At 36.5% G+C, this 25377-nt stretch overlaps 1 protein-coding gene across 2 annotated transcripts in view; it reads right to left on the reverse strand.

Annotated features, from left to right (window-relative positions):
* Window positions 1-1962, reverse strand: part of SPATA16 (spermatogenesis associated 16) — a 261852-nt gene extending 259890 nt beyond the window's left edge. Inside the window, exon 1 of one of the 2 annotated variants that reach the window (XM_045386618.2) lies at window positions 1830-1962. The gene's annotated coding sequence lies outside the window, so the exon portion shown is untranslated. The remainder of the gene's footprint in view (window positions 1-1829) is intronic. The other variant, XM_045386617.2, reaches the window with a different exon arrangement.
* Between the last annotated feature and the right edge of the window lie 23415 nt (window positions 1963-25377).

The following is a 25377-nucleotide window of genomic DNA, read 5'->3' on the forward strand; positions in this document are numbered from 1 at the left end:
GATGGCTCATGCTCATTCGTTGTGTATATTTTGAAATTTAGCTAGAGCTATGATAAATTATAGTCTTTATTTTGCTATCTTTAAGCTAGACTGCTGTAATATTTTATTTTATAACATCCCTAAAAAAAACTCAGAAGCTCTTTGTGAGTGCAAAATGTTACAACTTGAACGTTACTTTCCGAGAAGATGACTCAATATATTCTACACTATTTGAAAGACAATACTCCAGGCTTTCTGATGTAAAAGGATTTAAAAACCCTTGAGCATATGGTGTTTGCATTGCTTTTGTTACTATGGCCTACAATTGTTGGGGTACCTATTCATTTATTTCAAAATGATGTGTCACATAAAAGGAATGACAACAACAAAAAAACAACTTGCAGCCAAATTCTATGTAGAGGAATGTAGCTTCAGTCACTGTGCATCTTAATTAGAAAAAACAGCTGGGTGCGGTGGCTCACGCCTGTAATTCCAGCACTTTGGGATGCTGAGGCAGGAAGATCCATGGAGGTCAGGAGTTTGAGACCAGCCTGGCTAACATGGCAAAATCCCGTCTTTACTAAAAATACAAATTAGCTGGGTGTGGTGGCACATGCCAGTAATCCCAGCTACTCAGGAGGCTGGGGAGGAGAATAGCTTGAACCCAGGAGGTGGAGGCTGCAGTGAGCCAAGATGGCACCACTGCACTCCAACCTGGGCGACAGAGCAAGACTCTGTCTCAAAAACAAACAAACAACAACAGTAAACTCCTGGAATAAGGATTACTGTGGGTTTATGCCTGGAGATCATTTTAAGTTTCTGTGTCTCACAGTTCATGCTCATTTATTGCTTTCTTTTAAGTCATAATCAATTTCCAAGGTGCTGGTTTCACTGCTCAGAAGATGAACAACTTAATGAACTTAGGGTAGTTTGTAGTATAATACTGTTAGTACATTAAATTTAATCATAAAGGGTTAAACAAAACCACTTACAATACAAAGTTTTCATGCATTTATTTCAAACAAAGGCTTACTAAAAATGGTAGACACTTCCCTGGTGCTTCAAAAACAGAGACCTTTACTGACACTTATTAACATTTAATGGGTAATAAATATAAAATGCAAATTTTAAACAAAGCTTGAACCTATTTTTAATTGTTCATGCTGACCAACCTTTGAATGGCAAGGTCCTTGTGAAAGACATTCAGTCATTCATTTGCTCATTCATACATCAAACATTTCAGAGCACGCATTTTATGCCAGGCGTGATGTTAGCATACAGAAATGATGACATGGTCTATGTCTTACAGAGAGCTTGGATTGTTTCTCTCACTAATAACCTACTCCTTGACATTCAATGTCTTCAATCCACAGTAATATTATGGGTTAAGGAGACGACAACCCATATCACAAATGATAAAATGTGAACTCCGAATTAGGAGTCATCAACTCCCACTTGACTAGAAGATGTCCTCAAATTATACACTTTATTAGGGAATATATGTTAGAATAAAGCAAAACAAAACAAAAAATCTGTTATTGGGAAACCAAGTGCGATCTCAGTCTTCACTTTCTCACCAGAGTGGGGAAGGATAGGGTGAGCCTGTGCAGCAGACAGGGAACCACTTTGGAACTACCTGTCTTCTAACTGCCTGCAGGAGATGATTTCTTGGTTACTTACTAGCGCTTTTTATAAGCAACATTCCTCATTCCTCGGATGGGCAGGAAGAAAGGAGCTCCTGTTTTCCCAACTTACTCCAGCTTCACCTGAAGGTCATCTCCCTTCCTTCCCACCCAGCCACTGAACGAGAAAGGCTTTAACTGGGCAGACCTGAATGATTCTCCTCCTACCTAAGCAGTTGTGGCTCAGCCCCGCGGGGACGAGGCGAGGCTCTGGACTCCTCCTAGCCACAGCATCTGCCAACACGGGGCTCCCAACGTCCCACTGCGAGGCCTGGTCAGGCTGCGTGCTCGCGGTGACGCCCGGACTTGAAACGTCCCGTGCCACGCGGCCCATGGAGCCCACAAGTGGCGCGGGTCACTGGCCCCTCCCTAGTCTTTCTTCTTGAGTTGCACCTGATGTTTCCATTAATAAAAACAAGGTTATTTACATTTTTCCGTTCAGATTCTAAAAGCAATAGGATCATTAAAATAATTTGGAAGATACAGAAAGATGTACATAAAATAAAAATTATTTGTATTCTAAAGAGAAGCACGAAGAACATTTTAATGTATATCTTTGCAGTTTCTTCACTATGAATAGATTTAAAAAAAAAATCGTACCATTCTGTCTCTTTCACACAAAACTACACAGATACAATATAGACTTTATACATACATTTTATAAAGTTTTGTATTTGTTCTCTTTTAAAGAAAATAATTTTAAACATTTTACTCTAAAACCGTTTATGAGATTTCATAAGCTCCTACCTATGTATATTTGAGAGTAAAATATGTGTTATATTATATAGAATATATAAATGTATATTATATAGCAAATATATAATAATATATATTATATTATACTAACATTACATATTATATAATACTCTTATATAACATGTTATGTTATATATATAATTATGTATGTTTAAACATAAACATGCTTTATCTTCCATGCATTTTAGGCAGCACATTATTGACACATTTGAAGAAATCTATGTACCCCTAAGGACTGCATCTTCCTCCTAGCCACTGTTGTGGCTTGTCTGACAAACATCCCTTGCTTTCCTTTATAGCTTAACAAATCATACATGTATCACTTTTTATTGAAATATGACATATGTCCAGAAAAATGAATAAACTGCAGTGTGTTCAATAAATTATCACAATGTGAACGCATCAGAATAACCACTACCCCAATAAAAAACAAATTCTTAGCACCCCAGAAACCCCTTCTAATTTCCATTCCTTTTCATTCACCATAGGTAGTGACTGTTCTGGTTTCTAATACTACAGTTTAGTTTTGTCTGTTTTTGAACATAATAAAAATAGTCCAGTTATGGTTTTACTACTCTATACTGCCATTGATTATAGTAGTATAATCAATCTTTTACAAAGTACACTAAATATGATGACTAAATTTCACTTCTTGGGGAAAAAGTTTGTCTTCTTCATACTTTCCCACTGTCACTCTCTCCTACCTTTCTGCAAAAAATGAGGAAACTACGTTTCAAGGTAAGGTGTAAGGATCGATTGAGATGAGGTGCATGAAGCCTCTGCTGTGTGATAACAGGCTTTTCAATCCCTCTGCAGTAGTCATATTCTCCCTGCTACCTCACCTCAGCCGCTATCACTGATGTATCTCCAACCTGCCTTCAAACCTCTGCTTCCTTAAAAAGTTTCTTTAACCTAGTAAACAGTTCTGCAAGTTTTGATTGTAAGTGCCACACAGTCAAGATTTAAACACTACTGCCACCCACAAAAATAACACTATGTCTCTGTAGTCAACTCTGTGGACCATTTCCAGACCCTGGCATCTGCTGATGTGTTTTTTGTCCCTTTAGTGTTATCTTTTCCAAAGGTCAAATAAATGGAATTATATAGCACGTAGCCTTTTGAATCAGATGTCTTTCATTCAGCCTATTATATATGAGATTCACATTGCTGTGGTGTTTATCAGGAGTTCAGTCCTGTTTATTGCTGAGTCATGTTCTATTTGTGTGCATATACCACAGTTTATCAGTTCACCAGTTGAGGAATATTTGGGGGTGGTCATAAATAAAGCTTCTATAAATATTTGTATACATATGTTTGTGTAAATTTAAGTTTTACTTTACTTAAATACCTAGGAATCAGATTGCTGGGCCATATGGGGTTTAACTTCAAAAGAAACAGCCAAATTATTTTCCAAAATTTCTGTACCATTTTGCTTTCCCACCAGCAATACATGAGATTTCCAGTTACTCTCACATCCTCACCAACACTTGGTATTGTCAGATTTTTTTTCATTTAAAAAATAATATTTCCTTTGGGTATCTCCTTGTGGTTTTAATTTGCATTTCCCTAATAACTAATGACATTGAATATATTTTCATGTGCTTATTTGCCATTTGTATCTTCTTTGGTGAAGTGCCTGGTCCAATCTTTGCTCATTTTAAAATAAATGGATTGTTTTGCTACTTAGTTTTGTGACTTCTTTTATTCTAAATATAAGCCCTTTATCAGATTTGTGTTTTAACTATGTTTTTCCAGTCTGTGCTTGTCTCTTTATTCTCTTAGCCATATCTTTCAAGGAGTAGAAGGTCTTAACTCTGATAAATTTCATTTACCTTTTTTATGACTTGTGTCTTTGATTTTATGTTTAAGAAATCTTTTCCTAACCCCAAGTCACAAAGATTTTTCTCCTAAGTTTTCATTTAAGAGCTTCCTAGTTTTTAGGTTTTACATTTAGGATATGATCATTTATGACATAATTTTTGTGTGGGGTGCAAGTTATGAGTTAAGGTTAATTTCTTTTTGCAAGTAGAGGTCCAATTGTTCCTGCACCATTTATTGAAAAGACCATCCTTTTTCCATTGAATGGCCTTTGTACCTTTGTTGAAAAATCAATGCATGAGTCTATTTCTGTACTCTCTAGTCTGTTCTATTGATCTATATGTTTGTTTTTTCTTCAATATCACACTGTCCTGGTTACTATAGCTTTATAAAGTTCTAATTTCAGATAGTGCATATCCTTCCACTTTGTTCTTCTTTTCCAAAACTATTTTGTATATTCTATTTTCTTTGCTTTTCCATGTAAATTCTAGAATCAGCTTGTTGATTTTTATCGAAAATGTCTTGTTACAGTTTTGATTGGAATTGTTGAAATCTATAAAACGATTTAGGAAAAACTGACATTTTAGCAAATGAGTCTTCCAGTCCATTATCACTGCATACAGGCATATGTCAGAGATATTGTGGGTTTGGTTCCAGACCACTACAATAAAGTGAATATTGCAATAAAGTGTGTCACATAAAGTTTTTGGATTCCCAAAACCAAAAACTACACATAAAAATTATTTTTACACTGTACTGTAGTCTATTAAGTGTGCAATAGAATTATGTCTAAAAAATGCATTCCTTATTTAAAAATACATTATTGCTAAAAAATGCTGACAATCATTTGAGATTTCAGTGAGTTACAATCTTATTGCTGATTTAGAGTCTTGCCTCAAAGCTAATGGCTACTGATTGATCAGGATGGTGATTGCTGATGGTTGAGGTGACTGTGGCAGTTTCTTAAAATATGACAGTGAAGTTTTCTGCATTGATTTTTTTTTCAGAGAAGATTTCTCTGCAGCATGTGATGCTGTTTGATAGTATTTTACCCACAGTAGAACTTATTTCAAAATTGGAGTCAATCCTCTCACACTCTGCAACGGCTTTATCAAGTAAGTTTATGGAATATTCAAAATCTTTTGCTGTCCTTTCAACAGTATTCAAAGCATCTTCCCTAGAAGGAGACTCTATCTCAAGAAACTACTTTCTTTGCTCATCCATAAGAAGCAACTCCATATCCATTCAAGTTTTATTACGGGATTCCAGCAATTCAGTCACATCTTCAAGTTCTACTTCTAATTCTAGGTCTCTTTCTGTTTCTAACATATCTGCAGTTAACTTCTCCACTGAAGTCCTGAACCCCTGAAAGTCATTAATGAGAGTTGGAATCAATTTCTTCCAAACCCCTGTTAATGTTGATATTTTGGCCTCCTCCCATGAATTGCAAATATTCCTAATGGCACCTAGAATAGTCAATCGTTTCCAGAAGGTTTTCAATTTAGTTTGTCCAGGTCCACCAGGGGAATCACTATCTATGGCAGCTATAGCCTTTCAAAATGTACTTCTTTAATAGTAAGACTGGAAAATCTAAATGACTTCCTGATCCAGAATGGATATTGTGTTAGCAGGCATGAAAACAACATTAATCTCCTTGTACATTCCCATCAGAGCTCTTGGGTGACTAGGTGCATTGTCAATGAGCAGTAATATCTCAAAAGAACTATATTTTTCTGAGCAGTAGACTTAAAATGTTTAACAAAGCATGTTGTAAACACATGTGCTATCATTCAGGCTTAGGTTTTCCATTTTTAGAGCACAAGCAGAGTGGATGTAGTATAATTCTTAAGGGTTGAAATTTTCTAGGGAATTTTCACAGTGGTAACTGAGAATTGGTTTCAATTTAAAGTCACCAGCTCTATTAGCCCTTAACAGGACAGTCAGTTTGTCCTTGGAAGCTTTGAAGCCAGGCATTGACTTCTCTTCTCTGGTTATAAAAGTCCTAGATGACATCTTCTAATAGAAGGCTATATGTATACATTGAGAATCTCTTGTTTAATGTTGCCACCTTCATTAATGATCTTAGCTAGATCTTCTGGATAACTGGGTGCAGCTTGTACAGCACTTGCTGCCTCACCTTGCGCTTTTATGCTATGGAGATGGTTTCTTTCCTTCAATCTCATGAGCCAACCTCTGCTAGGTTCCAACTTTTCTTCTTTAGCTTCTTCACCTCTCTCAGGCTTCATAGAATTAAAGTGGTTTAGTAGGGCCTTGGCCCTGGATTAGGTTTTGGCTTAAGGGAACGTTGTAGCTGTCTTGATCTTCCTTCTACATCACTAAAATTTCTCCATATCAGTAGTTAGACTGTTTCACTTTCTTATCATTGATGTGTTCCTTTGCATTCACAACTTGGTCTACTGTTTGGTACAATGTTACCTAAATTTCAGCCTATCTCAGTTTTCAACTTGCCTTTTTCACTAAGCTAAGTCACTTATAGTTTTTGATTTTAAAAAAATGAGAGATCTGAGAGAGGGTGGAGCAAGATGGCAAAATAGAAAGCTCCATCAATCATGCCCCTGCAAGGACATCAAGTCAACAACTATCAACACGGAAAAAACACCTTCAAAAGAACCAAAAATTAGGTGAGCACTCATAGTACCTGGTTTTAACTTCATATCGCTGAAAGAGACACTGAAGAGATTTTAAAAAATAGTCCCGAACCATTGACACTGCCCCTCTCCTACCCCGCACAGCTGTGTGGTGCAGAGAGCTCATTTCTGGGTGCTGCGAGAGGGAGAACACAGCAACTGTGACACAGTGAGCTCAGTGCTGTCCTGTTAGAGCAGAAAGGAAAACCAGGAAAACCAGACCACACTCAGCTGATGTCTGCCCATGGAAGGAGCATTGAAACCAGCCCTAGCCAGAGAGGAATCACTGATCTCAGTAGTGGTCCAAACTTGAGCAACTGCAAACCTCACCACTGAGGTCTACAGCACTCTGTGTCTCTAAGTAAACTTGAAAGGCAGTCTATGCCATAAGAACCACAGCTCTTAGGTGAGTCCTAGTGCTGAACTAGGCTTAGAACCGTGGACTGAGGGGGAACACGACATACTAAGACACCAGCTGGGGCAGCCAAGGGAGTGCCAGCATCTCCCCTCTTCTAACTTCAGGCTGCACAGCTCACAGATCCAAAAGAGAACCCTATCTTTCACTTGAGGAGAGGAAAGAGAAGAGTGGGGAGGACTGTGTCTTATATCCAGGATACCAGCCAAGCCACAGCAGGATAGGGTGCCAGTCAGAGTTGTGAGGCCCTCTTTAGAGGTCCGAGGTTTCAGACAAAGTTTCTAGACACACCCCAGGAAAGAAGGAAACTCACTGCATTGAAGGAAAGGACCCATGGTAACATTCATCATCTGCTAACTGAAGAGCCTTTGGGCCCTTTCTGCTCTTCCCTACCCTTCCTAAAGGCACAGGAGCCTCACACTATAGCCACAACCAGCCCAGACTGCAAAGAGTACTCCCAGACTACTGCAAATGTTCCCTTCAGGCCCAAGTCTCTTAAATCAGCTCATCATGATTTTTTCCTGGCCTGAGACTCCCCATTCAGGGCAATGAGCTCCCCTGTGGCCCAGGGAAGGTCCAGAAATACCATCCAAGAATCAAGTCTCAGAATCAGAGGCCCTAAGAGCCTGCTTATTGCTGTAACCCCTTGTGGCTATGCTGGTACCTAAGGTTCAAGACAAAGCCCCCTTTACTTTCCCTCTGCTTTTCTCAAGCAGAAGGAGTTTTGCCCTGTAGCCACAATAGCTGGTAATGTGCAGAGTCTCACCTGAAGCCAGCAAGTCTCAGAAATGCTAAAGGGAGTACTTCAGTCTGAAAAAATGACATTAATGAGCAATAAATAATCACCTGAAGGCATTTACAAAACTCACTGGTAATAGTAAGTACACAGAAAAACACAGAATGTTATAACATTGTAACTGTGATGTATAATCTAGTCTTATCCTAAGTAGAAAGACTAAATCATGAGCCAAGTAAAAATGATAATTATAACAACTTTTTAAGACATAGTCAATACAATAAGATATAAACATAAATAAAAAAAGCTTAAAAGTAGGGGATTCAGTTAAGGCATAGAGTTTTTATTAGTGTTCTTTTTGGTTGTTTACGCAAACATTGTTAAGTTGTTATCAGATTAAAATAATGGGTTATAAGATAGTATTTGCAAGCATCATGGTAACCTTAAACCAAAGAAACATACAATGCATACACAAAATATAAAAAGCAAGATACTAAATCATACCATTGGAGAAAATTATCTTCACTAGAAAAAGACAGGAATGAAAGAAAGAAAGAAGACTAAATTCTTAAATCAAAAGACATAGACGGGCTGAGTGAATGAAAAAACAAAACCCCTTGATCTGTTGCCTGTAAGAAACACACTTCACCTATAAAGACACTCATAGGTTGAAAATAATGAGATGAAAAAAGATAATCCATGCCAATGAAAATCAGAAAAGAGTAGGTGTCACTACACTTATGTAAGACTAAATAGATTTCAAGACAAAAACTGTAAGACAAGACAAAGCAGGTCACCATATAATAATGACAGGGACATTTCAGCAAGAGGATATAACAATTTTAAATATATGTACCCAACACTGGAGCACCCCTATATATAAAGGAAATATTATTAGAGAGAATTAGGCCCTGATACAATAAGAGCTAGAGACTTCAACATCCCACTTTGAGCATTAGACGGATCTTCTAGACAGAACATCAGCAAAGAAACATCAGACTTAATCTGCACTCTAGACGAAATAGATCTAATAGCTATTTACAGTCCATTTCATCCAAGAGCTACAGAATACACATTCTTTTTGTCAGCACACAGAACATTCTCAAAGATAGGCCATATGTTAGGATGCAAGACAAGTCTTAAAACATTCAAAAAAGTTGAAATTATAGCAAGCATCTTCTCTGACCACAATGAAATCAAACTAGAAAGTAATAACAAGATGAATATTGGAGACTATACAAACACATAGAAAATAAACAGTATGCTCCTGAATGACCAGTGGGTCAATGAAGATATTAAGAAGAAAATTTACAAATTTCTTGAAATAAATGATAATGGAAAAACAAAATACCAAATGCCTCTGATAAATATGGATACAAAACTTTTGGAATAAAGTAAAAGCAGTACTCAGAGGGAAGTTTATAGCTATAAATGCCTAAATTGAAAGAAGGAAAAACTTCAAATAAACAATCTAATGATGCATCTTAAAGAATTAGAAGAGCAAAAGTAAACCAAACCCAAAATTAACAGAAGAAAAATAATAAAGAGCAGAAATAAATGAAACTGAAATGAAAATATCCCAAAAGATTAAAGAAACAAAAAGTTAGTTATTTAAAGAGTTAAACAACATTGACAAACCTTTAGCCAAACTAAAAAGAAAAGAGAGAGAGAGAGAGCGAGAGAGAGAGAGAGAGAGGAGATCTCAATAAATAAAATCAGAAATGAAAAAAGACACATTACAATAGATACTGCAGAAATTCCAAGGATTATTAGTGGCTACTATGAGCAACTATATGCCAACAACATTGAAAAATTAGAAGAAATAGACAAATTCCTAGATACATACAACTACTAAGATTGAATCAGGAAGAAATCCAAACCTGAACAGACCAGTAACAACAAGATTGAAGGTGTAATCAAAAGTATCTCAGTAAAGAAAAGCCTGGAACACAGCCTCACTGTATGAATTCAACCAAACATTTAAAGAAGAACTAAAGCCAAATCCTACTCAAACTGTTCTGAAAAATAGAGGAGGAACTACTTTCAAACTCATTCTATGAAACCATTATTACCCTAATACCAAAAGCAGACAAGGACACATTAAAAAAAAAAAAAAAAAAAAAAAAAAAAAAAAAAAAAAGAGAAAACTACAGGCCAATATTTCTGATGAATATTGATGCAAAAATCCTCAACAAAATACTACCAAACCAAATTCAACCATACTTTAGAAAGATCATTCATTATGACCAAGTGGTATTTATCCCTTGGATGCAAGGATGACTCAACATACACAAATCAATCAGTGTGATACATCATATCAACAGAATGAAGGATAAAAACTATATGATCATTTCAATTGATGCTGAAAATGCATTTGATAAAACTCAACATCCCTTCATTGTCCCCTCAAAAAAACTGGGGATAGAAGGAATATACCTTGACATAATAAAAGTCATATACAACAGACCCAGAGCTCGTATCATACTGAAAGCTTTCTCTGAAGATCTAGAACATGACAAGCATGTCCATTGTCACCACTATTACTCAACATAGTGAATAGAAGTCCTAGCCAGAGCAATCAGACAAGAGAAAGATATAAAGGGCATCCAAATTGGATGAGGAAGAAGTCAAATTATCCTTGTTTGAAGGTGATATAATCTTATATTTAGAAAAACCTAAAGACTCCACAAGATAAAGATTAGAACTGATAAACAAATTCAGTAAAGTTGCAGAATACAAAATCAACATATAATCAGTAGCATTTATATATATACCAATAGTGAACAATGTGAAAAAGAAATTTAAAAAGTAATTCCATTTATAATAGCCACACATAAAATTAAATACCTGGGAATTAAACAAAGAAGTGAAAGATCTCTGTAATGAAAGTTATAAAACACTGATGAAGGAAATTAAAGAGAACACCAAAAAAGAGAAAAAAAAAAAAAAGGAAAAACATTCCATGTTCATGAATTGGAAGACCAATATTGTTAAAATGTTCATAGTACCGAAAGCAATCTTCAGATTCAATGCAATCCCTATCCAAATACCAATGACATTCTTCACAGAAATAGCAAAAAACTATCCCAAAATGTATAAGGAGCCACAAAAGACCCAGAATAGCCAAAGCTATCCTAAGCAAAAATAAAAAAACTGGAAGAATCACATTACCTGACTTTAAATTATACTACAAAGCTGTAGTAACCAGCTTGCATAAAACTACGAGCATAAAAACAGACATTTAAACCAATGGAACATAGTAGAGAAGCCAGAAATAAATTCACGCACCTACAGTGAACTGATTTTTGACAAAGGTACCAAAAAAGGGGACAGTATGGGGAATGGACAACAGTCTCTTCAATAAATGATTCTGGGAAAACTAGATATCCATATGCAAAAGAGTGAAACTAGACTCGTATCTCTTTCCATGTACAAAAATGAAATCAAAATGAATTAAAGACTTAAATTTAAGACCTCAAACTGTGAAACTCCTAAAAGAAAACAATGGGGAAAATCTCCAGGACATTGGTCTGGGCAAAGACTTCTTGAGCAATACCCAACAAACACAGGCAATCAAAGCTAACACGGACAAATGGGATCACATCAAATTAAAAATCTTCTACATAGCAAAGGACACAATCAACAAAGTGAAGAGACAACCCACAGAGTGGGAAAAAATATTTGCAAACTATGCATCTGACAAGGGATTAATAACCAGAATATATAAGGAGCTCAAACAACTCTACAGGAAAAAAAAAATCGAATAATCCTGTCAAAAATGGGCAAAATATTTGAATAGGCATTTATCAAAAGAAGACATACAAACGGAAAACAGGCATATGAAAGGTGCTTAGCATTACTGATCATCAGAGAAATGCAAATCAAAACTACAATGAAATATCATCTCACCCTCGTTGATATGGCTTATATCCAAAAGCAAGGCAATAAAAAATAGCAAATTGAGAAAAGGGAACCCTTGTACACTGTTCATGGGAATGTAAATTAGTACAATCTCTATGAAGAACAGTTTGGAAGTGCCTCAAAAAACTAAAAATAGAGCTACCATATAATCCAGCAATTCCACTGCTGGGTATATACCCAAAAGAAAGCAAATCAATATACTGAAGAGATATCTGCACTCCTATGTTTGTTGCAGCACTATTGACAATAGCTAAGACTTGGAAGCAACCTAAGTGTCCATCAACAGATGAATGGATAGAGAAAATGTGGCACATAAACACAATGGAGTACTATTCAGCTATAAAGATGAATGAGATCCAGTCATTTGCAACAACATGAATGGAATTGGAGGTCATTATGTAAAGTGGAATAAGCCAGGTACAGAAAGACAAACCTTGCTCTCACTTATTTGTGGGATCTAAAAATCAAATCAATTGAACTCATGGACACAGGGAGTAGAAGGGTGGTTACCAGAGGTTGGGAAGGGTCACAGGGGTTTGGTGGGGGATGTGGGCATGGTTAATGGGTACAAAAAATAGAAATAATGAATAAGACCTACTATTTAATAGCACAATAGGGTGAATATAGCCAATAATAATTAAAGAATGTAATTAGATTGAATGTAACTCACAGGATGATTGCCTGAGGGGATGGGTACCCCATTCTGCACGATGTGCTTATTTCATATTGCATACCTCATCAAACCATGTCATGCACCACACAAATATATACACCTACTATGCACCCATAAAAATTAAAAATTTTTAAAAATAAAATAAAGTAAGAGATCTGGGATTCTTTTTTTCATTGGGAAACTTTAGAGGCCACTGTCAGGTTATTATTTGGGCTAATTTCAATATGTTTTGTCTCAAGAAATAGGGAAGCCTGAAGAGAGGGAGAGGGATAGGGCAATGGCTGGTCGATGGAGCAGTCAGAACACACACAACCATTTATCGATTAAGTTCACCGTCTTATAGGGATGCAGTTAGTGGCACCCTAAAACAATGACAAAAGTAGCAACAAAAATTGCTGACTACATATTGCGATAATAGATAATAATAATGAAAGAGTTAAAATATTGCAAGAATTACCAAAATCTAACACAAAGACATGAAGCGAGCACATGCTATTGGAAAAACGGCACCTATAGACTTGCTTGAGGATTTGTAAATTTGTAAAAAATTCAGTGTCTGCGACGAAATGCTATTGAACAAAACATAATAAGATGATATGTGTTTGTATTTATGTGTTTAATTAGACCTTTGATTTTTGTAGTTTTCAGTATGCAGCCTTTGTACATATTTAATAAGATTTATTTCTAAACATTTCATGTTTTGGTGCTTTTGTAAATTTTACTCTTTAAAAAATTTTTATTTCCACATATTCACTGCTATTATATAGAAATGTGGCTAATTTTTTTTCTATTATAAATGTAGCTTTTTTCTATTTAAATGTAGCTAATTTTTTTTCTATTATATAGAAATGTAGCTAATAAATTTCATGAAATTTCAAAACATTTCATATTTTGGTGCTTTTGTAAATTTTACTCTTTAAAAAATTTTTATTTCCACATATTCACTGCTATTATATAGAAATGTAGCTAATTTTTATATATTGATGTTATATTCTGTGATCTTGCTAGACTCAGTTCTGGGTATCTTTTTTTAAAAGAAGATTCTTGGAATTTTCTGCATAGGTGATCACGTTATCTGTGCATAGAGTTAATTTCATTTCCCCTTTTCCAATCTGTATACCTTATATTTGTTTTCCTTGCCAAAATCCGTAGTATGATATCAAATAGAAGAGATGAGCGCAGACATTCTTGGCTTATTCTACATTTTAAGGCGAAAGTTTCAGTCTTTCACCATTAAGTATGATGTTAGCTGTAGGTTTATTGTAGATTCTCTTTATCAAGTCGAGGAAGTTTTCCCTCTATTCCTTTTTTTTTTCTGAGAGTTTTTATCATGATTGGGTGTTAGATTTTGTCTAAAGCTTTTTCTGCACCAATTGATATGATTACATGATTTTTCTTCTTTTACTTATAAATATGATGTACTATATTGGTTGATTTTTTAATTTTGACCCAGCCTTTTATTCTCAGGATAAACCCACCTTTAATGGATATTCAGAATTTTATTTCCTTTTGAGCTATTTTTTATTAAATTATTCTCTAGTATTTTTGACATTACTTACATTAAAAATCTGTTTTTTATTATGTTATTTTTATCTTTTAATCTTTACCATATTTGTAATTCAATTGTCTTTTCATTCCCAATATTTTTTTTCACTCTTTTTTCCTTGGTAAATGCTGCCAGATAGTTGTTTTATTTTCTATTTTATTAGTCTTGAAAGACGCACCTTGCTATTTTATTTATTTCTCCTTTTATTTCTATTCCTTCCTTCTAATTCTTTGCCCATTTATTTTGACTATTTTTATTTTCCAATATAAATATTAAGATTATAAATTTCCCTCTTAGTACTGGTTTAGCTACATATATGAATGTAGACATGTAGTACTACAATTACTCAATTATAGGTATTTTCTTATTTTCATTGTGATTTCTTACTTGGAGGAATGTTCTTAAGTTCTTAACATACTGGCTTTTTAAAATAAAAGCTTTCAACTATTGACATCTGACTTAATTTCATTTTGTTTAATGCAGTGGTCCTTAAAGTTTGGTTCCAGAACTAGCAGCAACAAGATTACCTGGTGTGAATTGAATTATGTTCCCCCAAAGTATATGCTGGAGTCCTAACCTCAGGTACCTGTGAATGCATGGACCTTATTTGGAAACTGGTCTTTAGTATAATCAAATTAAGATGATGCCATACCTGATTAGAATAGGCCCTAATTCAATATGACTAATATAATTATAAGAAGAGAAGAGACACAGAGGCACATAAGGATGATACCATGTGATGATAGAGGCAGCGACTGGAGTAATTGGAATTTTTTTCTTTTTTTCTGAGAGTTTCACTCCGTTGCTCAGACTGGTGTGGAGTGGCATAATCACAGCTCACTGCAGCCTTGACATCCTAGCTCAAGCAATTCTCCCATCTCGGTCTCCTGAGTAGCTGGGACTATAGATGCAGAGAACCATGCTCAACTATTTTTTGTATTTTTTGTAGAGACAGGGTTTTGCTGTGTTGCCCAGGCTGGTCTCGAGCTCCTGGACTCAAGAGATCTGCCCACCTCTACTTCCCAAGGTGCCGGTATTATAGGGATTAGCCACCACACCCAGCTTACTGATGTGTTAAAAGCCAAGGGATGCCAAGGATTGCTGGCAATACCAGAAGCTAAGAGAAGGGCATTTAACAGACTCCCCTATAACCTTTAGACAGAGCATTCCCAACACCTTGATTTCAAACGTCTAACCTCCAGAATGTGAGAAAATATATTTCTGTTGTTTCCTGTGTCTGTTGTTTTCAGCCACCCAGTTTGTGATACTTTGTTAAGGACAGTCCTAGGGAACCAATACAATTGAAAACCTGTTAAAAATGCAAATTCTTGGCCTCAATTCCAGACCTACCATATCAGAATCTTTGTGGGTGGGGTGGAGTACTTTGGATTTTAACACAAGTCTTTCATGTTATTTTAATGAATGCAAATTTGAGAACCACCGAGTTAGAGAATGTGGTCCACAGGATACCAGTCCTTTGAAATTTATTAAGATTCAATTTACAGTATAATACAGGGTTAATTTTTGCAAACGTTTCATATATGTCTAAAATGTGCATTTTGCAGTTACTCAGTGTAGAATTCTATATATGCCCATTAAATCAAGCTTGTTAACTGTGTTATTCAAATCTTCTGTATCATTAACAATATTTTTGATTCTGCTTAATCTACCAATCACAGAGATACATTAAAATCTTCTATGATAACAGAATTATAGAATTATGTATTTGTTCTTGTAGTTTTGCCATTTTAAATATATTTCTACAAACATACACATAACATATAATGTTATTAGGTACATGCATATTTAGAATTCTTTCTTCCTATGGCATTTATCTGGACAAGGTGAAAGTAAATTTTTGATTTGGGGTGTCAGGTCATATATACAGAGTGAACTCCATTTTTAAGTCTACCTAAACGTAGGCTTATGATTAGGAATACACAAGAAAATTTCCTTCCTTCCTTCCTTCCTTCCTTCCTTCCTTCCTTCCTTCCTTCCTTCCTTCCTTCTCTCCTTTCCTCATTTCTTTCTATTCTTGCTGCGACAGTAAATCTCTCCATTAGTTTTATTTGAAAGGTACCTTTATATTTGAATCAGTCTCTGGAAATAGTATCCTTTAGGTAAGGCAGAAGTCTGTTGTCTACCTCGGATCCCTGCTAGCACCCCAGGCTTTGTCTCTTGACTTTAGCATCTGTGGCCTAGTGGAACACAGTCTCTAGACACAGTAGCAAGTACCCAGGAAAATGGTAAGTTCAAGTGCTCACCCACCTCAGTGGACAGCCTGCTATGCTTGAGTCCTTTGGGTTAACATGAGTGAATGGAGGTCCTTAAGTCAACGTTTGAGCTAAATCTCAGGGCTATCACAGGAATTCCTTCAGGGTCCTTTAATATCTCTCGAGCCCCCACATATGGCAGAAATTGTGCTGACTTCTTTTCGATTTAATTATATCACTGCAGTAACTGAATGAAAAAACTGAGGTTCTACTACCATTATATTACTACTGAAGAAAATGAGGCTTAGAGTCCGCAAATAACATGTTCAAGTAATTGAATGGGGATTTTGAAATCGTATCTTCCTACTCAAGAGATTCCTACTTTTGATAGTCTTGAGTGGACAATTTTCCCTCTGTCTCCACAGATCAAGTAGTTGAAGTTTTGTTAGGTATGGAGTCTATATATTTGAGACTCAGAAGAGTAGTTGCAAAACTGGACAAAAAGGAAGCAAGTAAGTAGTTGCTGCAGAGTGCAAAACTTTTACATGAACTTTGCTCGTATACTCTATACATAATGATAGGAAAATGAGCCCCATAGGAGATGACACCACTGTGTATGGCCATGCAGGTTGTACATACTCGAGGGGGAGTCATCCACATCCAGTATGGTGTGAATGGCATCTTTGGGAATTGTGCAGAGCTACACTGGCATAATCAGATGCAGTAACTACTTCGTATTGATTTAATTTTTATAATCACAAGTAGTTTTCAGACACAGGTCAGTATAAACTAGAAATAGAATAAATGATGTCAGAATGAAAACCTTCTGAACTTGCTTTGTTTTTAATCATCAAAACAATTAATACAATAATGTAATGCATCAAGGGTCAGTGTCCCAGAAAGCATGAAATAATATTAAGGATAAGAAATTTAAAGCAAGAGAGTACCTATAAAAATACAGGTACAACACTCTATGTTGGTGTGTATAAATACCTCTCATGCACCAAAAAAAGAGTAAGACATTTTATTACAAATGCCAGGCAAATACAGTACAGACTCCCTAGCATTTTTAACACAGGTAACAGAGTTACCTGGTGAGCCACTGAATAGTAAAATACTCAAATGGATAAATGGGAAAGTGACCATGGGGTTAGAAATGCACATTTTATAGGAAGAAGGGATTTTAGAAACTGCCCTGCATTGTATTTGCCAGCTGTGATGACTTAGTCAAAGTTACACAGCATGAATGTAGGGGAAGGAATAGAGGTTTCTGCAGGTGACCCTAATTGAGATTACCAGCTGAGGTTCTCTTAGGTTGCTGAAAATAAGAGACAGGATTATCCAGGTATCATCGTGTTTGGCTTTCAGTTAACCTGCTTTGCTCCCACTTCACCTGAATTTTTAAATATCTCTATAGTTTAGTGTTTTACACACCTCAGTCAATAGGTTTTAGGTTGCCATTTCTTTTCAGGGAAGAAATGTATCATAGTACTAGAAAGAACACTGCATTCAGAGCCAGAAGATTAGAGTTGAGCTCTTCCATGAGCAAACCGGCTGTTTCTTCATCTGTAGCATTTAGGCTTTGAATTAATTGATGACTAATATGATTTTCTTCTCTAAAACAGTTTATCTATACATACTTTTAAAATGAGTGTTCTCTTGAATTGTGACTTGTGTGAATTTTTTAAAGAAATATCAAAGAAGGCTTTTACATAAGCTCAAAGTAGAAAAATCAACACACACACAAATATATACATACTTATTTCTGATGTTATCCCTAAACATTCTTTTACATATCCTCTAAATGGCTATTACATTTGGAATAGTAAATGAAATGGTTTTTTATCTAAGCCAAAGAGCTGAATGCTCTGTCTTGCACATACAGAGCAATTTCATAATCAGAGTTCTTTATCAGGACTGGCAAAACTGGTACAGAAAATGCAAGAAATTTCCTTTTCTTTGGAATAAGCTTAGGTGATTACCTCCTGCTAAAGTGCTAAAGCAATTATTTTCTTACTCATGCAAACACGGATTGTTCAAGGTTTGCTCTTGTCTTAGAGTTACAGAAAAAGCAAATTAATGGGCAATTCTGATATTATTGAACAAATTCAGGGGCTATCCCTGAGGATGCAGTCTGAAGCCTTCATTATTACATTTGGGATCTTCACTACTGTGTGAGCGTTCCATAGAGCACCTGGATGCAATTTTGCAAATTTCAGGTATAGCTGTAGTTTGTCAAATAGGTATTAGTTTCTATTTAGAAGCGAGCTGAGTTTAACTTTACATTCTTTTTGCTTATTTTTTCCTCCACCAGCTCTGGCAACCTCATTTGGGGCTATGCTGGTTAAGCTTTTGAAATAATATTTCCTGGAACAGCAAATACAGGATTTGAATTTTTCAAAAGAAAATTCGGAAGGCAAACAAAATAAAAATAAAAATGGACATGTTTTAGCATTGATTTCTGAATATTACCTAAAGGTCACACTTCCTCCCTTTCCTCTGCCTCAAAGTAATTTGAGATAAACTTCCTGGATATCTATTCTGAATTAGATTTGGATAGGTAGGGCTCCTAGGTCTGGGGAAATCATGTCAGATCGCTGTTTACAATTCTACTTCTGGGTCTGCCTCTCCTGCTCCAAGGAACGTATCTACATGTACACCTTCTTTGAAAGCATCCTAGGCCTGGCCTGTTGGTCCTGTACTGTCCCCTGTCATGTTTCCTTCACTGGATTTTAGGCAGTGAACAGTGCCGTGTTTGTAAACTAGCTCTCAAAAACAAAAAATAATACTGATATGTAGCCTTGCGAACTTCCATGTATAAATACTCCTACTCTGGTCATTTTCACTTTCAAGTTACCAACATGAGGTCACTGTGGATGGAGTTGGGAAGAGAGGTACACAATCAGCTCTCAGAAATTAGTAAGAGCTGGTTCCAGCACATCATATGTATCCATCTTTGCAGAAATCTCTGGCTGCAGTCTTAGATGTCTCTATCCACTGCCCCTAATCTATTTCTGCTTGTCTTTAATTTTTACGAATTGTATTTATAAGTGCACTGAATTCTCTTTTGGTTAGCCATTTAGTTCCAAATCAGATTCTACAGTTGGCATAGTCTCTAGGTTCCTCTGATTATGGATACCACCTTTCTCATGTGCCTGCTTATATCACATCAGCTGTAGTCACCAGCACAATGTAGACCTAGTATTCCTTCTTGTTCCTAAGCACATGGCTATCTGCTAATTTTTTACTTTATGTCTCAGAAAAGCCACCTGTTTACCTGTTTTAAGCTCACTCACAGGACAGACAACAGACAGATCCTGATCGTCATACACGCTGAGGCCTTGCTCCATTCAGAGTATAAACTTCATTCATTTATTTGATGACTGAGTCCTTCAGGAGCTGAAAGGCAAAGGAGGTTGTATTAATCAGTGTTCTCCAGATAAACAGAACCAACCAAAGGCTAGATGTACAGATTAGAACAATAGATAGACAGATAGAAATAGATACATTTATTATAAGAAATTGGCTTATGTAGCTATGGAGGCTAAGATCTGAAGTTTGAAAGCATGAGAACCAGGAAAGCCAATGGCATATATTTCAGTTCCGATCTAAAGGCAGTAGAAAACTGATGCTCAAAGCCAGGCAAGCAGAGAGGAAATTCTTTCTTTCTCAGAATTTTTTGTTTGTTTGTTTCTATTCAGGCCTTCAACAGATTGAATAAGGCCAGCCCACCTTTGGCAGGGCAATCTACTTTAATCAGTCTACTGGTTCAAATGTTAATCTTATCCAGAAACATCTTCACAGACACACCCAGAATAATGTTTAACCAAATATCTGTGCATTCCATGTCCCAGTCAAGTTGACACATAAAATTAATAATCACAGAGTGTGATCTTGAGAATCTCATGCTTGTGATTTTACAGTATTAAAATTATATTGAACATTATGAAGACATAGCAGATGTCATATAGATAGATGTTTTACTTTTACCATGCTAGAGGAGTGGTGTGAGAGCTCTTGGGGAGAACAGCTTCAGATTTTGACCCCACAAAAACAATTGTCTTCAAGCGTAAATAGGTTTAATGTGTTCAGATGTATGTGTATTACTTTATATTGATTGTTTTTGGATATGTCTTTACATTGATGAGTATCAGGTGTGCCACACATAGCCTATCACTGGGATATAGACTTCCATATAGTACTGAGAGGAACTCATTTGGGTCTCCAGGGGCTTTTCTGTTTCCATGGATATGTAGACATCTTCAGCTACTAACTCTCCTTTTCACATCCTCTTGCTGCAGATCCATGCCCATATCCTTATTCCTGGGTTAGCCATTCATTTGCTTCACATTGTATTGCATGCATTCAATTAAGTAGACGTTAATATGACTTTTAGACTTTCTGAGGAAGGATCAATAACCATCTTCTACCCAACCAAACTTAGCTGCATTTTGTCAATGGCATATTGAAAAAAAATAATGACATTGTTTTTCACTGTCTACAACCTTCAGGTAGTGGATAGAATGCTGGACTTGTAGCTAACAGCAGCAACAACAATAGCAAAAGTGGCACTCTTCCCAGTTTCACTATCCCATCACCGTGTGCTCTTGTTCAAGCCACTGAAATCTGAACCTTTGTTCTCTCAATAGAAAATGAGGAGGCTGAGCTTGAACTTGGATAGCTAAGCACTTTCTTGTTGTGTCTCTGAATGGTAGCTTGCATAGCAGGGCTTTTCAGGTAAAGATGAAACAGGGGCGGGAGTGGGTAGGATGTGGCTGGTTAGAAAGTAGAAAGTGATTTTTGAGATGATACTTCCTGACAATCACCCACACAGATAGGATTGCCAGATTTAACACATAAAATTATAGAATGACCATTTAAATTTGAATTTTAGATAAACAATGAATAATCTGTAGTACAAGTATGTCCCAAGCAATATTGGAGATAAATTTATATTAAAACTATACATTAGTTACCTGAAATTCATATTTAACTTAGTATCCTGTATTTTATGTGGCAACCCTAAATAACAGTAGATAACCTATTCTATCGCAACAGGTTGAGCTGAACAAGTAGGGCATCTTAGTGAAAAATAGAACATCAGTTCATAAAGACAGAGGCTGGGTAATTTGCTACCCATGCAGCATGGGATAAAAAAGGTGTTGTTAGTTTTTCTTTTTTTGCACAGGTTGCAATATCACTTTTATGGTTAAAAAAATTGTGTGACATTTTAATAATGACATAAGAAGTCATCAGGTGAATCCTTGAATAGACCTGAAGATGCTATATAGAGTTTTAGATATAAAAGGTAGGTTACCCAGAAGAATAAAAAGATGAAAGAGAAGCCTCTGAGACTTTTTACTTAAGACAGAAAAATGCTAAAATTGTGTCTGGCTTAGGAGTTGAGTTGAATTACTTTGTAGTTTGTGTATTAAAATGGAGAAATAAAATTAATAGAAGAATTTTAAAGTTTTAGTAAGCAATAAGTGTAACATTTAATTAGGGTGCTGTTCTCAGTATGTTTTAATCTTCAGCTGCTTGAAAAAATGATGGTCATGCATCATTTGGTAGATAAAGCCTATGAACTAGATAACATAAGCCATATACTGGTGTATTGCAACTGCTGACATTTCCCTTGTCAACCCATGGGTCCAGTGGGCCTTATTACTGATGGCAAGCAAGAGATGCCTAAAGTCTTGACTTGCCTGGGTACAAAAGTACAACTTACTTGCCTGGGTAATGCACATCCAAGGTCCATATACACCTCGTCTGCCCCATATGCTGAGAGATTATCACATATTTTTATTCTCTCATTTCGAATGAATATACTCATTTGTCTGAGGACACACATTTTTCCTTCTCTTCCGCAGTTCTTTGAAAATGAACCATGCATAATGTATAAACTCTTGGATAACAAATACCTGTTTGTGGGATGACTGCGTTTTCATTCATTCAAAACTGTTTACTTAGCACTTACGTCAGCCTTGTCATGGTGCTAGTGAAAGGAAAAAAAATTCAACTTAATACAAACTCGTGATGCAGTATATATGTTAATTTAGAGGTAAAGCACAGGGCACTGAAGGACTACTGTTGAGAGCAACTAACCTATGGCGGGGGATGCAGCAGAAAGGTCTCCTGTGGTGGCAAACTCTGAATTAAGGCTAAGGAAATAGTAGGAGAATTACACAGAGGAAGAGTGCAGGCTGAGTAGGCAGACACTAGCATTCTAGATAGAGTTATCAACATGTGTTGAGGCTTGAGAAGAAAGAGAACACAGCACTTGCAGGGGATTTCAAGGAGTTCAACTGACTGGTAGAGTGGGCAAAAAAAGCCAGCAATGGCAAGGGATGAGATGCAGGGGAAACAGACTGTGATGGAATTGAATGTCATGCTCAGGAGATTAGAAATTCCTGAGTATGATAGGAAGATATTGGAGTGCTTACAAAGATTTGTGTTTTAAAATGATCACTCTGAGCCGGGTGGGCTGGCTCACGGCTATAATTTCAGCACTTTGGGTGTCTGAGGCAGGTGGATCACTAGGTCAGCTGTTCAAGATCAGCCTGGCGAACATTGTGAAACACCGTCTCTACTAAAAATACAAAAAATTAGCCAGCCATGGGGGCGGGAGCCTGTAATCCTAGCAGAGGCAGGAGAATAGATTGAACCTGGGTGGCAGAGGTTGCAGTGAGCCGAGATTGCGCCACTGCACACCAGATTGGGCAAAAGTGCAAGACTCCATCTCAAAACAAACAAACAAACAAAAAAATCACTCTGGCTCAAGTGTTCAGTATGGAAGGAGGGCCACATTGGAGGTGGGGAGACAAACTTAAAAGCCGTACCAGTAATCTAGGAGAGTGATTATGGTCACATGAATTTGGCAAGCAGTAGTGGGCATAGAGAGAAATGGACAGATTCATGGTTTACTGAGAAGAAAAATTACACGATTTTTTGTTTAATGTAAAATGATGTTAGAAAAATAATATCTCTATACTATAGATCCCAGTTTGTACATACACATGTACATATTTGCATCTTGAAAAACTGGGAGAATTTGGGATGTAATTTACCAAGCCAGAGAAATTCACAGAGAACCATGAGAGAATAGATGGGTTTGCAACAGGCCAGATGAGTACCTGATGAGTTATGCTTTCACCATATGAATTTTAGGACTTTATTACATGCCTCAGTTAAAAAAATCTCATGAGCAGTCGTATATATGGGTCTGAGTTTCAGCAGAGACATCTAGGCTATAATTCTGGAGGTTATCAGTATATAAGTGGTAAGCCAGTCTTGGACGTGGATTAAATCATCACGGAAAATGTTTAACATTAAGAAGAGACGCACGCTGAGTGGAGCTTCTGCCCTGTCTGCCTTAAAAGAATAAGCAGAGCCGCTTGATTGGAGACGAAGAAAGAGCATGGAATGCTGAGGGAAAAAAATCAGGAGAGCATAGTGTCATAGAAGACACCAGGAGGGAGAATTTTAACAAAGAAGAGAGACAAATCAAAGGTATCATGTGGACTCGAAAGATCAAGAGTAGAATTAAGAGGCATTTTATTGGATTCAATAAAAGGAGATCTTGGTGGCTGGATACAGATAGTTATAGTAGTTTGGGCATGGTGTGAGATGCAAGAAATTGACAAATGTGTGGGAGGAGAGTAAGTGGAAGTAACTGGTACAGGAAAGGTCAAGAACATTCATTTTAGTATCAGTAAGACTTGCATAGGGTAAGTGCTAGTGGGAAGAAAACAATAAGCAGAAGAGGAGTGTTAAAGAAGCAGGAAAGGAAGGGCGTGAGTGTGAGAGCAAGTCCTCTGAAGAAGGCAGAGCTGTGGTCCCAGACAAAGGTGGGGCCAGCACCTCCCAGGAAAAAGAGTGCAGTTTAAGGCTTTCTCTCTCTCTCTCTCTCTCTGAATAGGAGAGGCCTGGTGTTGAGAATGACAGATTAGGAGATGGAGTGGGAGGTGTGAGGAAAGGGAGAACATTTGAAATTGCCAATTTGAGACTGGGAGAGAGGGCTGCCTAGAGAAACACAGGAAGTTTGCCAGGCATTTGTGAGTGCCCAGTAAATGTGGAAGCCATAAACTGGAATTGAAATCAATCCAAGCAGTTGTGTGATTTTCTCCATTAGTGCCCAGAAGCGCTGATGTAGGGGATAAGAACACAGGCAGTGAAATTTATCTAATGCTGGGGTGTGGCAGACAGTGTGACAAATGCCAAAGTGTTTCTGCTCAGACAGGCAGATTTGAGGGGACACAGGGAAGAGGAACTTCACATCCTCAAATGAGGACAGAGGACTAAAAGACATGGAGAACTGAGAACAAAGGATTGAGGGCTGAGGGAATTGAGGCACGTGGAGAAGAGGACCTTCATGTCTTAAAACAGTCACATAGGAATTGTGGTTTGCAAAGACAGGTGTTTGCCATGACTTTCTTGAGAAATTTGTAAAACTAGGAATAAGCTAGTTATAAATTATGACAATTCATCATGTTTGAAACATTACATGACTGTAGATAAATGGTGGACTCTTACATGAAAATGAAAATTCCTGTAATGTTCAAGGGAATTTATTACACATAAACATCTTTTAGGAGGATACAGTTATAGCATTTTCATAACAAAGGGGTGCATATTTCAAGAAATGGGAAATGGAGTTTTAAAATTTATACAAAATAAATATTGAAAGTCAGCAAACAAATTATAATTCATATATAACTTGAATTTTATCATCTACAGATTATAGTTGTGAGCATAAATATTTATTGGGACGTATGGAGTTGGACAAACATAGGGTTACATATGGCACATGAAAAATAAAAAACAAGCATATTGACAACATTAAAATACATTAATAGCAATCCACCTCTGAAACAGTTTCACTAAAGTCACAATTATGCATATTCCAGGTTACTATTAAATTTCTTGTACAGGAACAGTACAGAAGTCTTAGTTGGGGTGTATAATTACTATTAAAATATATTTCAACTGTT

The sequence above is a fragment of the Macaca fascicularis genome, chromosome 2 (genome assembly GCF_037993035.2).
Source record: "Macaca fascicularis isolate 582-1 chromosome 2, T2T-MFA8v1.1".
Taxonomy (NCBI): Eukaryota; Metazoa; Chordata; class Mammalia; order Primates; family Cercopithecidae; genus Macaca; species Macaca fascicularis.